Genomic DNA, 19193 nt, shown 5'->3' on the forward strand with positions numbered 1-19193 from the left:
TTCACAGCATACTCTTTTTGTATCTGAGACATCTTAGTTAGATTTGATGTCCTTATTTCTGGTATTATAATATTCCATTAATAATAACTATCTATCTGCCTCCTCTTTCTATTTATGTTTTCTTCATGTCCATCACATCTGTCTCTTACTTATGTCTGAAGTGTTCTTATCCGTTATAGTCGTTTTTCCTACAGAAGCTGGTTCTCTCACCATCCTTCCTCTTTCCAGTCTTTTTAATGCTATGATGTACTTTTCAAGACTGAAGAGAGAGAACCATACGTAATACTGAAGTCGTGGCCACAACAGTTTGAACAATGATATAATGAAGTTTGCTGCTGCTATCTTCTTCTTAGTGCTTCCTGCCATTTATCTTATTTGCTTGACCAGTACAGAGCATCACGTTAACATTGTGATTATAATGTCTAGATCTTTTTTACAAACACTTGTCACATTGCATTTACAAACTTCAAATACATCTGCCATTTTGTTACCCAGTAGCTTGGCTTTGTAGCAGTCCTTGGCAATAGTCTGCCATTGTTTTGGTCTTCCTTAAAGGCAATAGTCTGCCATTGTTTTGGTCTTCCTTAAATTGAATAGCTTAGCATCCTCAGCAAATTCAAGATAAATTCTAGAACTTTTATGCATATGCTCTGAATCATAGGCCCTAGGAGCTTTCCCATTTTGCTGCAGATTCACCTGTGAACTCCCCTTGTTTCTCAGTCTATGGAAGGACATATAAAAGGCCTGTGCATGTAAGGATGGTGTTGGGAAAGTCAGAGCACACCTGGAGTTGATGCTTACAAGAAACGTCAAGGGCAACAAAAAGAGTTCCTACTGCTGCATTCGTAGTTAAAATAGTAAAAGGCTAAATAAGAAAAATGTGAAGTTTCCACTTTTGAAATAGTCACTTTCGAGCTTCACTTTCTGTTGGATTTTGTTGTTCAAGCAAAGTTTTTAAATATAGGTACATCATAGGCATTATTATGCTGTCTTATTGATAGCAAAATTTTGAACCAGATCTTCTAGTAGTAAAGAGCTGCTTTTCTTCTCTGGGACTCCTGGCTGTCTCTTCGTTAAACAATCATTCACTACATCAAAAAATTTAACCTTGGCATCATATTGTATCTGTGACATCTTAATTTACATCCTAATTTACAGCTGAAGTATCCTATCATAATAGCCTCTTTGATCATGCTGTTTGTCACAATGAGGTATTATAACCAACCTGAACGGGTGGCTGATGTCAACAGGCAGTGCTTCTTTTCTCTGTGTAGGTACAGAATTACCGTCTGTACAGAATCCAACCTTTCCGTTGATATGCTTAAATTATTCACAAAATTTAACTCTCCAAATGCTGCAACATGTTGCACCACCACTTCCCCTCCAAGAAATGCTTTGTCTTTCCTGCAGACCTTGCCCTCTGGTACGACATAGTCTAGAGCACAAGTCTTATGAGGAGCGGCTGAGGGAACTGGGGTGGTTTAGTCTGGAGAAAAGGAGGCTCAGGGGAGACCTTATCACTCTTTACAACTACCTGAAAGATGCTTGTGGCGAGTTGGATGTTGGTCTCTTTTCCCAAGTAACAAGTGGTAGGACAAGAGGAAACTGCCTCAAGTTGTGCCAGGGGAGATTTAGGTTGGATATTAGGAAATATTTCTTCACTGAAATGTTTGTCAAGCACTAGAACAGGTTGCCCAGAGAAGTGAACGAGTCACCATCCCTGGAGGAGTTAAAAAAACATGTAGATGTGGCACTTAGGGGCATGGTTTAGTCGTGGACTTGGCAGTGTTAGGTTTGCGGTTGAGCTTGATGATCTTAAAATTCTTTTCCAACCTAAATAGTTCTATGATTCTATGATTCTAACTGATTATCACTCTTCCACCAAGTTTACAATATGCTAGATCCTTGTTTCTAGGCACATACGCCTGCTCTCCTATTTTTTCAGACTTCCAGAATTCGTAAAGCAGTACCAGTCCTTAGTCCAATTGCCACGTCTCTGGGTTCTGTTTAAACAGGACCAAATTTGATCATCGTGCCCTGATTATTAGCTGTTTTAAGTTTTTTTAACTTCTAGTTTATCCTGTCTTTGAGGATACAGCATCTCTGATTTCAACTGAAAGGACACATCATCCAGAAGCCTATGATCTTCTATAGCTTTTAACATTTTTTTGTCTTTATTTCAAAAACTCCTCTGTAGTCTTCCTAATTTTAAATGCCATTTGTCTGTTTCCATTTTGTTTTTAATGAAGTGATCATTGCTTCCAAAATCCCAGTTATACAGTGGACATGTGCAGAATGGCAATATTGCTTACCACAGGTGAGCCCATATGCTAACGTGGTTCCCAATTAGAAAATAAAAGTGGCTAACTTAGAAACACAGCTGCAGGAGAGTAGCCATGTAGTCTCTGCTTTCCCTCATTCAAAGAATCGTATGCTGCCGAAAGGAGGCTGGGGAGAAGAAACATTAAAAATGGTGGAGAGACAAATATAAAAAAATAACATATAGGCAATATTTACCTGTAAACTTCATTCAAATTCCTTGTACCATTTATATAGTCAAAACCTTCAAATACACTTTTCTCCTTAGATAGCTTATGCTTTTTTCATCAGGACAAGAGTGTTTCCTCTGAGGTGCTGGGAGAAACGTGAGCTCTACTACTACAGTTTTATGGTCTTCTTGCCTTACGGAAACAACAAAAAAAAGTGTCTAAATCACTCCTGAACTTCAATAAAGATTTCCTTCTATTTTTCTTCTTACAATGTGCAAGAAATGCTTTTGTCTGGACTGTTTTTTCTATCCCAGATATCCACCTTTCAACGGAATATTTCAGATCTGCATGAATTCCTACATTCTCTTCGTAATTTGTACAGACTTTTCTCATGGCATTTGGTAGCAAATGTAAAAGCATGGGAGAGAAGATCTTACTAGGAGCTAAACTTTAATCCTTTGTAAATAGTTAACTCCAGAGCTGTGTGTATTATTTCGACAGATACGTGCACTGTGCCTCGAAGCCACCATTACTTGAAAAATAGCCATATAAATCCATCTATCTGCATACTTCCTATATTATTTACAGCTTAATACAATACCCAAATGCATTCTGTGAAGTAGGTCCACGCTGTAGCTAAGGTTTATTACTACAGACTTACCACACAGACACATCCTAGCTATCTTTCAGCTAGGGAAGCTTCAGCAAAAAATATGTGTGCAGAGGTTCAAGAAAACAGAAAATCTGAGGATGTATTTTTGCAGTAAGATGGCACTGATGCAGCTAGACCGCTAGGCAGACTCTGTAGTTAAACGTAGACTGGATAGGTCACACCTCAGATAAACACTAAGAAATTTAAAAAAAATGAGGAGAAAGCAAGATTAACTAGTGTGGTGCCTCCTAATGTTATTTTTTTTCACCCTATTAGAGACACATTGATTTTCACAAACACCCAAGGACTGGCTTGCAGTCCGCTAACGATGTCTGCCAACAAGCGATGACAAGAATTACTTGTATGGACCACCAAGAGCTTATGGACCAGTGGCTGAATAACAGTGTACTAACGGCTTACTTGATGAATCGGGAATTAGCCCAAGGTCTGGGTTTCATCTGTAGCCAATGCTTTCCATTCTTCATGTTTGTATCTCCTTCAAAGCTATTACATGCAGCTTTTCCAGCTCGTTTATTTCCTCTTACTTTTTCCTCTTGCAATGAAAGGACCGGTCCTTTCAGCGTGGGCAGCAGATTTCTGTGTCCTTAAAGTGACTCATTGCATCAGAAACTTCCTCAGTAATGCCACAGAATGCCAGAAAGAAATCATTCCCAAAGGCAAACACAACATATCACTAAATGGAGGAAAGGAGAGGCTGTGAAGGGACGTCATCCGAAATACATTAAAGGATGTGCACACATGCATCATATCAACGAAAGTAAAGGGAAGAAGGAGGAGCTTCTTCAGCTCTCATGTACCAGCCTTACCAATGATCTGGTGTTTGGACCTTTCCTTTAAACATTTAGTATATTAGCAGCTCGGTATTTTGATTGTTTTTGTGTGGACAACTCCTAATAATGCTGCAGCTAAAAAAGTTGCATCATATGAAGACAGCTGAAGGCAAGCTAGAGCAAAGCTGGAAGTACTGGGAAGCTCAAAGGAAATAATAAAATTGAATATTTCTTTATTTACATTCACTTGCGGCCAAATAGAATGATGTTTTACACACATAAATTCTTTGTTGAGTCAATGCCTTAATAAAACTAAACTATCTGACGCTTGTATTTCTTCCTAAGCTTGGTATATATCATATATATGTCACTTGAAATGTTAACATCAAGGACTTTAAAGGTGAATTGATGGCCAAAGCAGGGACCTCTCTAAAGATTAGTGACCTTTGCTCCAAACCCTCTCTTTCCCAAAATGACCTAGAGCACTGATAAGAGCAGAACCCTGCTTTGTGCAAGAAAATTTTGTGAATCAGATCTAAAGCAAGTCCTACGCCATTTGGAAGTAGCTATATAAGCAGTGCTATATGGCCACACCCAAGACTAAGATCCATGGGTGGGAAAGCATGCTGCTCAGAAACAAAACTCCTCAAAGGTCAGCTGAAAGGCTATTATATGAAGTGGACTTGTGACAGATGCTAGCTGCTCTGATTTTGCAAGGTTTCTCCCAAATACGAATATTTATCCCTCAAGGTTCTATTCTAAGCCCATTAGGTCTCTTAGGTCATAAGCCATAGCTTTCCTTTTGGCAGGAGGGAGGAGAAAGGAGAAAAGAAATGGATGAAATACATTATAGGAACTTCTAAAAATGTAGTTATGAGCTATCATTAATAATTATTATTCTGAGTGTTGGGAGTAAACACTTTTAAATGCCACTAAACCTGCCATTGCAAGATGTAATTCTGGTCTGATTTACACCATTCAATTCCAGTTTATCAGAATTAAATTACTCTTCTTTACACCAGAGTGAGAGTGCAACTACCCCTTTATTCTTTAAAAAAAATCCTCCCTATAGGAACAGTTTCTTTTCTGATACTTCCATAATAAAGCAAATTGGTATGTCCATTTGTGTATGTATCATGGGTGATCTGTTTATCAAGAACTAAAAGAACATTTCCTTCCAATTTCTGTTTTCCTTGTGATTGATATTAATTAGGTTTCTGCAAAGCACGGCTTATCTTGAACTGAACCCAAAGCAGATGAATATGTTGCTGTGCAGTAAGGTTTTCTTTTCTTGAAATGAAGAATGGGATGAAGATGCTTATCTGAGATCAAACCGGCTTCAGGTAGAGTTTACATCAGCAGCACTTTGAAATTCATTGTTGGAGTATAGTTGGTATCAATAAGGAATAAGAACGGTACCCTGTATTGTGACTGCATTTATTAACTTAATTCCAGGAGCTAAAAAGGGAGAGCTGCCTTGTACCTCCAATCAGTCTTTTCTTCCCGAGATGAAAGAGGCAAGCATAGTTCATAATGAAAACTAATGGAATCCCTGAGAACAGCTGAAAAAAACACTGTTAAAAATAAAAGCTTGTGAATTTCCTCTGAGGTCTAAAGTTAGTACACAGAGTCGAACAAAAGTTTGCAGTGCAAGAGCTGATAGCTTTCTCCAGCTACCCGCTGAGCCTCCTGTGTGTATGTCACGGTGAGGTGCTACACAGGGATGCCCCGACCAGCTGGTGCTGGGGAGACAACCCCAATTGCCCCAGCTCAGGTACCGCGAGCAGGGCAGCCCTGCCCGTGCAGCCCGCTGCCAAGTCGCCGTGACCTGTTCCTCAAAGTGGAGCACCACACTGACAGCCTTCCAGGACTTGAGAGAGCCTGTTTATACCTAGTAATACAGCAGAGACATACTCTGATCCTGAGGTTTTAGGAAGGCTCTAGGTACGCATGCTAAATCGCTCTTTTCCGTAGTACTAGCCAATATCCTCTGCTGGTGTATAGTGAAATAGATCCAGTGACTTAATTTAATTCTCTCTTTACACCACACTGATGTAGGCTCTTTTTCCCCTCAGCTTCCCTATAATCCCCTGCTTAGCGGCTCTGCAGCTCCCTTCACCCCTCACTGAGCTCTCTCTGCTGCTCACTCAGTCCGTCCAGCTATCGCCCTCTCCTCCCTGTGCTACAGTGCGAGCCTTGATATTCTCAAATCGCCTCTCTGCCAGAGCTTCACCACTCATACCACCGGCAAAACAGTTTACTCTGTTTTGTACAAGTGCAGCTTACCCCAGTAGCGACGCGTTTAAATCCCAGGACAGCTAAAACCTTCAATACTGTGGTCATGTATGACATGTAACTAGATAGATGTATTACCCAGCAAGCGTTTCTCCTGCTCCAGGATTCAGAGAGGAAAGCTTTTGCCAACGTCCAGCGTCATTGCTTTTCTTCTTCATCATCTTTTTTTCCCCTTCTCTTTTTAGCAGTGTCCATTTGTTCCCTGTACCAGTATTTTCACCACCACTCTGCCAGTTACGGTAGTTACCAGCTTCTTAATAAAAGAGAATAGCTGCAAATTAGGGCTGCCATCTGGCTTTTGTTATGAGAGAATGAGGCTCTTCCTGTCCCTTATTTTTCTTGTACTAAAGAAATGCTGAAATAAAGAAACAATATGGTTTAGGTTTTTTTGTCATAGAGTCCCAGAAAGGGCCACCCCACTTTACAGCTGAAAGAAGTGATTTAGTCTCCGTGCTAAATCAGTCTTCAACTTCTCCTAAGCAGAGACAGCCAATTGTGCCTAATTGTGTGTGGTAGTTCAACGATATGGAATACTGTTCATTGGGGATTGAGCCGCTCATTTTAGTTAGGACCACAAATTGAACTCAAACCAAGGTCCCAAAGAATAAAGCATGGCATTTTGTACATTAAGTCATTCCTCCTTTCTTACTTGGCCCGTGAAATGAATCAGGGAAAGATTATTTTCTGGGTAAATTGGTAGTAAAACCCTGATGCAGACAGTTCCAAGATTTGATTGCAGCCTGACTTCCACTTATTGAATATCACATCAAGCAGTGGTTCAAGGGTTTCATATGACAGCTTTAAAATCTGCAAAGTTTTCAAAGGTACTTTCTACATTGTGATCAGGTCACAGATCTAAATGTCAGTATTGTATGCCTGATTTGCACATTTCAAAACGATTTAGTAATTTTTTCATTTTATCTGCATGCATGAAGTGATTTGGAATACAGAAACAATTTGGAATCATATTTAGTTTGTAACAGTTCAATTAACTTAAGTGCTGAAACATGCTTCTTTCTTAGTAACTAGTTTAATTGGTTACTATTGCAAGAACAGGTTTTGAAAGAATGCCTAAAAGGCCAGGGGCAAATGAAAGCCCACTCTAGAGAATCCATGCTCCTGCATAGGCATGTGTGAAAAAGAAATAGCAAACAGCCTTTGGGGTCACAGCGTAGTTGTGATTGCCAGTGGGAAAAGGACACGTAGCCTGAGCAAGAAATGGACTGCGCAGCAGCTCCTTTCCTCTGACACAGTCACCAGTACAACCTCCACTTCCCTTTGGCTACTTTTGTTACTGTTCAATAAGCAAGAACAGTAGAGCACAACAAGGTTAGACGATCTTAACGGTTCATTATATAACATATATTTAAACCTTGATCTGAGCGGTAAGTACAAAGTTAAGGTAAAATAATATAGGAGTGTGATTTATAGGATGTTAACACGTGCCATTGGTAGGGAGTGTTTGTCAAATTATATTTAAGGAAACATCTGCTGTTCTTTTGAAAGTCTGGCTTTTATTTTGCTAGAGCCAGAAATCTGTGGGGTTTTTTAAAGGATTTTCACATCGAAACTTTTGTCTTAGGTTTAAAAATAAAAAGGACATTTCTCTTCAGAGATAGTAAATCACCAAGTACATTAATTCTGTTCTGTCACAGATGAATAAGGAAAAAAATCTGCATGGATTTTTGCACCTCTGTGTGACTGCAAAGGAGCGCCTGGCATTTTGGTGCTATTTAAACATTTTTATTTAGCTTTCTTTCACAAATCTACATCATAGCCCAGTGTAATGAAAAAAAAAAACACCAACCCTGGCTGAGTAGAAGACTTGATTGGGATTGCCTTTATGTATTTCAAACTCTTTCAGCCACAAGATTCTTGCTGCGGTAATCCAGCTGCAGTTTGCTCAGAGCACTGACTCTGTGCCTACATTGCTGAAGGTACAAGGAAGAAGCGACGTCATTCCTCTCTGAGATACTGGGAAGGAAATTTGAGGAGAAAGAGTAACACCTTCACTGGGTCTCTGCTTATCGAAATTAAGCTTCTGTTGCCTCTTTAAGAATGAGCAAGCTATTGAGTGCGATTTATTCAGCAGATACAGGACTGATATATGCGTTTATGAAATCAATAAGCACGTGTTTTTCACTGCAGGTAATGACAAACGTACCTGCTGCTAGGGGCTAAGACATGGTAGACCCCAAGACCAGGTCTTGCTGCTTCTGATTTCATCCATCCAAATTTTAGGTCTCTAAACCAGCCTCTGTGTTTCCAACATGGTTAATGAAGAGAAATCAGCAGCTGAAGTGGCAACCATTCCCTCCTAACCACTATAAAAGCTGCTTGGGGTACGAGGGTTGGGAAATGGCACAAGAAGTCCACTGACTAAGGCCAAGTCTAGGCACCCAACTAGACTAATTCTTGTACAGCTAAGGCCAAGTAAAATACAGCCATTGTGAAGGCTATACACTGGAAGTGTAGAGCCATTCATTCCTTTAAATGAGAAAGTACATTTTGATAAAAACAGAACCCATATTGCTACCATTGAATTGAAAGTTCTGTACGCTCTAGGGTTTCAGATAGTATGTTAAGAGATGACAGTGATGTAATGGTGTAAAGATGTAACATATAATAATAAATGATGCAGGGTAAACTCAGATTTCTAGAAAATAAGCTGGGAAAATCAGGATTATATTGAATCTATCCTTAATCCAATGCCAAGGTCAATAAATTTGATATATGGGAATTACAGTTGCTTAAGTCAAGAAAACAAATTAAGCAACTTCACTGTGAATAGGTACAAGCTGTTGGTTGCATTTGGACAACCTTAACTGAAATAGCAGCAACATAACTTTAAATACTGTTTTAAAGATTGTTTCCCTTTTCATTCATTAAAGGAAAATGTTTCATTGAGACAGTAGCTGATTTTCAATTTGTCTCCTCCAGATTTCCAGTTTTACCACACCAAGCACTCAAAAACAACAGAGAAAAAGATCTTTTATTTTTAAATGAAAGTTTCTGGGCTTTTTTAAATGAAAGTTTCCTTTTTGTTTTTGCTGGGAAGAAGCAGATTCAAAAAATCAGTTGATGGACTGCCTTTAGGCATCTGTTTAGAGAGAAGCAAGGCTTGCGGTAACTGAAGCTGCAGGGCTGGGGAGGAGCAAAGCCCTACTTGTCCATCAGCAATGGTGGGGGCTTCTTGTGGGGAGACCTTTGCGTAACTGTCAGCACAGATATACCCAAATCCGCAAGGTCTGTGGAAATTTTTATCCATCGGTGGTATCAGTTCAGTTCCTGGTTTAAGGCACAAAATGAGTTGGCGATTCGGATCCAGGGACAGTGACCTAGGTTGGCCCAGGTCGTGACATCTGCCCATCCTCCCAGAGAAATAACCCTACCTGCTCCGTCAGGGGCTGTGCTACAAGACAGGACAAAACAGGAATGATTGATGAGAGCAGCAACGTGCCTGTCGGCAGATCTAGGCTAAAACTAGAGTGAATAAGCAGCTCTTAGGACCCTAAAGATGAAGTTGGTTGTCAAGTGGGAAACTGCAGAATCGAGGAGAAAGTGAGGGAGAAACGAGAAGCGGGAGCATTGCAGGGTTTTTCAGCCTGTGGTCCAGGAACCCCTCAGGTTACTTTCAATGGATCTATGAAGGACAATCAACGAAAGTAAGTATACGCGTACTGGGTTAAGTTTAGTGACAGCAGTGTCCACACCTCCACTGGAAAATGCTTAGTGACTGAAAGTTGGCAAAAGCTGAAAAAAGCTTTTTTTAGTGAATTGTGTTTCTAACAGCCCATTTTTCCCACAACTTCGCCCAAGTTTCAATTGTGCTCCTTGGCCTAATATTTGGCCTTTGTTTGTTTATGTCAATCAGCATGTTTAATGCAAATTAGCATTACTGAAAAACAATTGCCATCCAAATTAACATTCTGCCTTTCATTTTACACCAAATCTGCTGGGCTTTTTTAGATAAACCCTGAATCAACTTAGCTGTAGTGTTTGTGACTAAATGGATTCGTTTTTTTGGCAAAGTAGCCCTGTTTCTCCAACAGCATAATGCCAGCGGCAATTCATATCTATCAGACCATCCTTGAGGGTCAACTGGGGTTGTTCCTGCAAAAGATACTATGCAGCTCCTTCCAGAATTTGTTCTCTCTATTCAAGCTGGGGATATTTTCAGTGTACTGATATATACACACATATGCACATATATATATGTATTTATATATGCATAATATATATACCACTAGTATACACAACTAGACACCAGCAGTTTCATTTTTATTACATTGTTAATTGCCTCCATTTGTATATCTGCCTTTTATCTACATATTGTCAGAAGGGCGCACCACATAATCAGGAGAAGTACGAAGAGAGGGAAAGTAAAACAAAGTATGACTGGAAAAGGATGCCAAAAATTAATCCACAAGAGGTTTTTAATTTCAGATATCCAGCTGAAGGGGCTGGCTGGAGGCTCTGCTCTGCCTCATTACGTGGTTGCTACAAAGTTCAACGAGGAGGCAGGAAAAGCCCTTTGTTACATATGCCCTAGGAAAACAGGTGGGAAAAAAAAATGTCTTTTCAAAGTAATATGATGAAAATGATGATATTGTAATTCTGAAGACTTCTGATGAACATTTTGTCCTCAAAGAGCACTTAATTCACAAAGGAACATCTCTCCAGCAAAGTAACCCAAAGCCTGGAGAAACAATATGAGCATTTGCAAAGACTTTGTACTATCACCAGAGAGGTCTAAATATGAAGACTGTAAAGCATGAACATCTTTGGAACAAATTTGTCTTTGGGATCTCAGATAAAGCTCTTCCCAGACCCTGCTTTTCCAGTGACTTCATCAAGGAGGTGATTTCATCAAAAGCTAGTGCAATGCTGAAGTGATAAAAACACAAGGGAGAGATTCTAAAGCCATTGAAGGGTGCAGTAGGGGTATCTTCAAATCTTTAAACACTTTTTCCCTTAATAATAGACATTAGGTGGAATGGAGCAATTATTTTCTTTTACAGATCTGAATAGAAAGATTTCTTAAAAGGGAGTAGATAGATCTTATTAAATAAATATGATAGTACCACATGTGGTAAATACAAAGTTAGATATAATAAAAAGAAATGACATCTGCTACTTACCCCTGAAGAGCTATGGTAGTAATACCCGAAAACAGAGTGGGATTTTTCAATGCTGCATCTGTATGCGGCACACTACTAAACTCCGACTGCAGAGTAACTGGTGGTGTGGGTGTCCCAGGCACTCCTGCAGAAGCAAATGTGTTCCCATCATTTTCTGCTCAGCTGTAATGATTTGAGGTGATCTGGGCAGGCTGTGCTGAGTAGCCACCTGGTGTTGTTGCATCTAACATTAACTATTTCAGTTTAGAGATGCTACTGAAAAGTACCAAATTGTGCTGTAATAAATAAACAAACAAATAAATGCATTCTTAAATATAGCAGATGGAACCAATTTTTACAGTGTCATCATTGTGAACAGTGTGTTGAAGGAGACAGTTCCCTGCTTTATGACTAGGCATTGGAAATGACATTTAAAATACTGCAGCCAGCTATGAATTTAATGATAGAACAAGCATATGGAAACGTTGAAAAAAAATCCAACCCCTGTTCAGTTGCCAGGTATGGCCTTGTATAAACGGAGGAAGGGGTTCGTAGGACTTTATTAGCCAAAAGTATCTATTACCAGTTCACATATCTTGGACTGGCTGATATGCCACCCCAGATCTAAGGAAATGACTTTTTCCATCAAGTTGAAGTGGTCCCTGATCGCACCTGCACAGTGCCAAGCCTGGGACCTGTTGGATCCCCAGGCCAGTTTCCACTCCCAGGAAGGAGCCATGGTGGTGTAGAAGTGCTTTGGACCCTACAGTCTTGGGGACACAGGGTACCTGCAGAGTAATTTCAGTAGACGCTAGCTGAACGTGAGTGAAAAGAGGTACTGCTGCTTTCCATCTTTTAACTGTTTGTGGGCTTGTTGGGCTAAACTCGGAAGGTCTGAATCTGCCCATTACCAACAGCTTACAGAGCTCACAAACCTGTTTCTAAATAGCAGCTTAAGGAATAATTATTTCTTTTTCAGGCAGCCCTGAGTTCAGTCACTATGACTGCAAAAATATAGAAAACCGTTCTGAGACAAAAGATTAGAAATGCTCAGATTGCCCCGAGTTAAGCAGGTACTGCGTATTCCTGACCAGTTTACAAACAGCGCTGGGAATGCTGGTGAGCTGTCGTGACCGCAGAGCGGAAGACATTCGCTTTGGCTCCATTTGCGATGGTGACCCAGGCAGGAAGCTTCTTTGCAATGATGTCAGCCAGAGTGCAAGTGGAATCGGAGCTTCTTGCTGGCCTGCGGGAAGTAATTCTACCGCAACATAAGGATGTAGATATAGCCTACAGCCTTGTTTGGAGAGAAAACTCTTATTGGAGTTTATCTTTTATTGTAACGGATGAGTTTCCCAGTGACAAATCCCAGATGAGGAGTCTACATGCACATACATATTTTGTCCATCGGGGTATTGATATGTGTACCTGCATATATATACACATATAAACATGCTTAACTGGTATGTATGCAGGTGTGTGCATATGCTGGCAGAAGCACAGGCATGCTAGCAGGTTACTGAAAATAAAAACCTACCTTAAAAGATTAAAGGTTAAACAAGTATGGCAGCCCTGGTAAAGGAACCAAAGATCCGTATGTCTTCTGTTTGACCACAGGAATAGTTTCCTTGGCATTACCTAAACTTGTGTGAGCAAAATGGAGCAACGAAAATACTGCATAATGTTTCTCTCTGCACACAAGAAATAAATAGTTCCAAGGGCCAGATACCACCCTTGGCAATATAAAGCAATAAAGGCAGACATAACCAGAAGAAAGAGAAAACATTTCTGATCCATCCAACAAAAGCTACTCTAACAGGACTTGACAATCCACTTTCCCATATTCAGCGGTACTTGAATTGACAATATTAGTTCTGTAGCAAAGGACGTAAAATCTGGAGCTGACCATATCCCCCACTTTACTGTGTTCTCATTATCATCAAAATCTATGACTGATTCTTCTGGAGATTCACCACTAACCAGCACAATAACAAACGGATTTCCATGTGTTCTGTTACTCTGGGCTTTGCACACATCTTCATATTATTGCCCTGTCCAGTTAAACCTAATTTTCTTTTTCTCTGTCTTTAGAATTTTGGAGCGCTGAACATCTCCATTTCATGTCTTGTAGAACTGCCCCATGCACATTGTGGCTCAGAAAAAAACAATCCGAAAGCTAAATAAGAATAATGAAATCCCATAATTAACATTTCTGTTGGAGAGTGAGAATAGCATCTGTGTGTTAGATGCAATAAATACAAATAAGTCAGAATAATCTCCAGTCTCATATTAAGATGCAAATCATCTATTTATTACTTTGAGTATAAATGTTCCATTGCTATTTGCACAATGATTAAGGGTAGTTTTCAGAAAATAAATCTGTTTCTTAATAGTGCAAAGAATGAGAAGGATGGAGAATAAATGGGAGTTTAAGGGGATGCTAAAGTTCTCCCATGAGCATGGATGAGATTTATGTGCAATGTGAATAAAAAATGTATATGACAGTGCAGCATTCACTGCGTTGTTGGTTCCTATTCCATTTGTCTAGCCTAACTGTATTCTTTGCCTCCCAGACATACAGTGAGTCTGGCACTGTTGAGCAAGCCAGAGAAAAAACTGCCAGTCAGCAGCTATTCGTGGCAGGTTAACCTCATCCAATCTCATCAGACCCAACATTGTAGAGCAAGACCAGTGCCATGAAAATGGAGCAGAAGCATAAATCGCTACCTGCAATGCTGCTTCTTCTAGGAAGAGGCATCCTAGGAGACTCACTACAGAGCAGGCTTATTATTGCTATGACTTATCCGTTGCTAAATGAATACATAGGTTCTTCAGTTGTGTATCAGCGTTCATACAATATCAACAGCTTAGTAACAGCACAAGCAAGAGCTGGTGGGATTGTGACACCTGTCTGATAAGCCTCACCGTGCAGCTTCAGCGCTATGAGGCTTCATGCTCGATGCTTCACGTCCATTCCCTGTCCACTCTCATTAAGGTTTCCACAAAAATCTCACTACAGTTGGGCAGCTGTAAATGTGCAAAAGCCCAAATCTGAGACTAATGATACCTTATTAGTTAGATGGACAACACCTGGGTGGCTAGGAAATAGTACCAGTGCTAGTGAGACATCAAAGTGAAGGAGTCCACTGGGGGTTTTTTCCCCTCATTTCTCAAGGGGATGAGACTCAGGTGCTTCTGCCTCCTGCCTGTGTTGTTTCTATCAGGCGTCTGCTGCCCTCATGCTCCTTGTGCCTCAGTTACTTCCTCCTGGCTCCCATTCCCAGTAACTTCTGACCACGTCGGTCCATTTCAGCAAAATTTGGTACTGGGGTAGAAGCCTCCAGCATACTGTGATCTAGCATGCCACATTATTTCATGGAATTAGGGGGAGAGGCAGAAACACTCTCCGTTATCGCCACTGCGGAGGGAAAGGCTGCAGAGCCACCTTGGCAAGGTTATTACAAATCAGTGAATCCACGTGGGAGACCGCTGCAGTAAATCAGCCTGTGCATGATCTACTGCTCAAGAAACTATTTGTGGAAGAAAAATTATATTTGTTAGCTGTTGAATTATGCCAGCTGTTGACTCAGTGTACCACAGCCATTACAGTAACGGCGTTCCACCACGGTGCTACGGGCACCCTTCCGCCGGGGTGCCGGCGAGCTCCGCTGGGCCCCTGGCACCCCACAAAGTGTCTCACGGTCACCTTGTGCTCACTGAAAGGGCGCATAGCGCTCTGTCATGGTTTGCATACCCGTCATGTATCGGAGGGCAAAGCGGTGGCTGAGGCCATAACATTGCTAGCGGGCAAAGCTGAGAGCTGTGGGAAATGTTGGGATAAATGTCTGCCACATTGATTGTAGCACGGTGCCATTTGCTGGTCTTACCCCCAACAACCTTGTCTAGCTCCAGGTAGGTACATAATTGCATTAGAGACTGCTGATGATCTTGTTACAGAAGGCAGTTTATTTGTTGCCACATATATGGAGTAGAAACTCATACCACATAAGAAAAGTCCACCTCATTTATAGGAAGACAAGAATTTTTATACCACAGTCATGCTGACATATGAATGTACCACAACATTACCTCCTTCTTGAGACAACAATGGACAAAATGTGCAGTTTGACTGAAAGATGCCAAAGAGTTCCTAAACACTGAGACACACAACAGCAGTGTAGGAGTGTCCAAAGCGTGGTTCTCAAACCCAAACCATCCTACCTGACCCGATCAGAACAGTGCTTTTGTGGGGTTGCTGGGCAATCCAGGTTACAGCGCAAGGAAAGCAGATGGCATGGGCTGCTGCAGCCAGCTTTGCTGGGTTGTTGTGGGATACAGATGCACATCCAGCCTTTCCTGTCCTCTCCAGAACAGGAGAACGCCCATTGCCTACCAAGCCCCATGACACATCTCTAAGAGCTCAAACTTCTGCAGCTTGGTCAAAGAGCTTGACCAATAGGGCCTTAATGGCACACAAGCAACTTCAAAGTAGCGCACAGATCCTGCCTGGAAAGTCAAATGCCTCCTGCTGAGACCAGGCAGGACTAAATGTCACTGCTCTGCCATCGGTGCTGCCAGCAGTGGTCGCAGGAACCCTGGGACAGCCCTGGCCAAGCAATTCTTGTCTTCCAGAGAGCAGGAGCTGAGAACAACTAGATTTTTTCCTCCTAGGGCTCAGAAAAGCTGTGGCTTTAGGTTATAGTACGGTACTTCTGAAAACCCTTCTTCCTTTCACCACACAGTGAAGTACAATATATTGCAAAACTTGGGATTCCCTGCTCACCCTTCTCAGGTGAGACAGGTATGAGCACATGCTCGCCCCATACTGCAAGTGAACTTCTCACCTCGCAGTGTGGAATTGCATCCCATCTTCCCACCAGGAGTTTGGACACGCTTCAGCAAAGTATCCCATTCACATTGCCGTCACGCGGTAGGAGCCGAGTCCCTCCCAGAGTCTGCCAGCAGGCTGTCACGGGGCAACCCTGTGAAGCCGCGGCTGGAGGCTCCTGAAGAGGCCATCACAGTTTTCACCCAAAATGTCAGCACTGCAGAAGGAGCAATGGCAGCACTGCAGCAATGCAGTGAAGTTTTGTACCCTCTGGCAAACAGGATATGTAAATACGCAGGTTTCTATCTAAATTCCGTTGTGTGCAGATTCGTACCAAAGAATTGTTGCGATGTGCATGATTATGTCTCATTATGTGACTGCAAGTAACCTTTTGTGTAGCAGACACAATCCATGTAACACGCTGTGTGACCATTTTACAAAACCAGGCTCCTTCAGAAGGGCGAGTAATTAATCATTATTCAGCAGCAGCACTCACCACTCCACTACTCGCTAGCAGGAGTGTATAACTGAGGGCATGCCCAGCTACAACAACACATTATTCATGCAACAGAAAACTACAATTAGCCGTGCTATTGTTCCAATAAATGGTTAAAAAAAAAAAAAAAGGACTCTGGTAGTTTTCAAGAGTGTGGCTAAACTTTTTTCTTTTTTTTAATAAATTTACTGCCCACACATTGCATGAATAATGATAGGCCCAAGTTGCAAATGCAGTCAGAAAGAATTAGTATAAGGCACCAACGTGCGTTTTTCATAATGCCAAAGTCAATAATTCGAGGACAACGAGAAGATCTCTTGAATGCCTTGCCTTCAAGGTATAGCAAAGTAACTTTATGGCTGTAATAATTTTATTACTTTATCAAGCACTAATTTAATAGAGAATAGAATGCACATTGTCAAAAATAAATTGTAGCAAATATTTTATTCAATTAAGAGTCCTAACAGTAATTTACATATTGTGCTTTTTAGCACATGGTTTTCTTCATACTTAGCTTTGGCTTTCATTTACTTTACCTCTGGCCGACAATCTATCATGACGCAAATAAGGCACATGAAATTATTTACATTTCATCACTGTCCACTATTTACACAAGCCAGGGTTAATGCAAAATGCTGACCGGGGTTGGAGTTTAGCCACTGATTTTGGAAAGGCTGGAATTGTACCTGTTTTCTGTTCAGCTGCATTTGTCACAGAGCAGCTTGGCTCCTCTCTACTACCAAATACCATAAGAAACTAGTCAGCATGCAAAGCCTTCTGTCGTCTTGTAGTTCACCATGCATGCATTCCAAAAAGCTACATTTCATCTCGGGTCTCACCGTTTACCACACCTGTGTGTTTAACTTTTCCAATGGAGGCCACTAGTGAATTTTACTTTTAATTGTTTTTCTTTTTATAGGAGGTCTTTTTCCCTCATTAATTTCATTTGAATTTAGAAGAAGAGCTTAATTCTTCAGGTCAAGCCATGTCATTAAGGTTATAGTTTTTTTTATAAAAGAGAATCAGAAATGCCTTTGCAAAACTATGATTTCAGAAGCATGTTGAAAGGAAGCTGCAATAATTCAAAGGAACCTCAAAAGCTAAACACGTCTTAAGGAGTGTGTTTCCACCTGCAGAAGAAATATTTGCAACCAGCAAAATCTGTCACTGGAAAAGAACCAACCTTTCATTTTTCTTTGGGTTCACAGACTCCTAAGATTTTGGGTTCAGGTTGTTCGACCAAAAAACCATGAGTCGAGGAATAAACACTGATCAAGCGCAACACTTACAATTTATAAATGTATCCCCCCCAGCTGCAGCTTCCACACTCGCACAGCACAGACACCAGCCAGTCAGCAGAGCACAGCATGCAGCAAAAGACGAGTTCGGTCGCTCTGTTTTTCAGCAGAGCGGTATAAGGAGAGCTCAGCGGCGGGAAGCGCAGAGGAGATATTCACTTCTTCTCGTGGAGGATTTAATTTTCTTCGTTGCTGAGAAGACTAGCCTCCTTTGTCCCGAAGTATGAACAAATACACCAGCTCCCAGTGAAGACAGGCTGCCCTATGTCTATCAATAGAATCTATATAGAATCTTTCCCCTTAGGGATTAATTCAACTTTTGATTCAATCTTTCTGAGCTTTAAATTATGATGTTACAAACCTCCAAGGAACTACTGTACTATTTGTGACCTTCTTTATTACTTTCTGCTGTTTGATAAAGTAGTGAAAATTGATTTATAGTTTAGTTTCCTTGTGAACATGGAATATCAATAGTGAGAGTGTGATTCAAGGAAAAGCAGGGGAAGCTGGCATTGGTTAAAGTTTAATATAGCAGTTTATTAACTAATGGTGAAGGACAATAGGTAATAATCCTGAATCAGATTCTGGAAGCGTAAGGTGGAATAATACTGATGAAGCAAGGCATCTTGGTAGAGTTTGATTTAAAGTTTTCAAAACATTTTCCCCACGGAAGAATTTTGTCCATCGCTTCCACTTCACTTCCCTAAACCTCCCTCTCTTCACCTTACGACCTGCCGGGTGGTTTTGTGTTTTCTGCAAGCATTAAAGGTTAAAGGGGGTAGGCAAGGCCAAAGTTTTCCAAATGGAGCCTAAAATTAGGCGTTGGTGTCTGTATTTGGATTCTTAGGCCCCGATCCAAGAGTCTATTTTTATTCAAAACAGCCGAGCACTTGACTTCAATGGATCTAAAAACACTGGCGCTTAAGTGCTTCGCTGAATCAGGAGGGACTTAAGCACAAATGTAAATGCTGTGCTGAATTGGGGCTCTAAATATGTGGCTTGATTTTAAAAGTGCTGAGAGTGGGCAGGTCTAATTGAAGGCGATGGGAGCTGCGAGATGCTCAGCATTTCTGAAAATCAGGCCACTCATTGAGGTGCCTGAATTTGATTTTGGGTGCTCAGCTTGCAGCATTTGCCGTGGGAGAAAATGGCAACCCAGGAGAACAGGCAATGGAAGGCATGATTTCTTAATAAATGTGATCCTGATTTCAGGCAATAAACCTT

The sequence above is a fragment of the Opisthocomus hoazin genome, chromosome 5 (assembly GCF_030867145.1).
Source record: "Opisthocomus hoazin isolate bOpiHoa1 chromosome 5, bOpiHoa1.hap1, whole genome shotgun sequence".
Taxonomy (NCBI): domain Eukaryota; kingdom Metazoa; phylum Chordata; class Aves; order Opisthocomiformes; family Opisthocomidae; genus Opisthocomus; species Opisthocomus hoazin.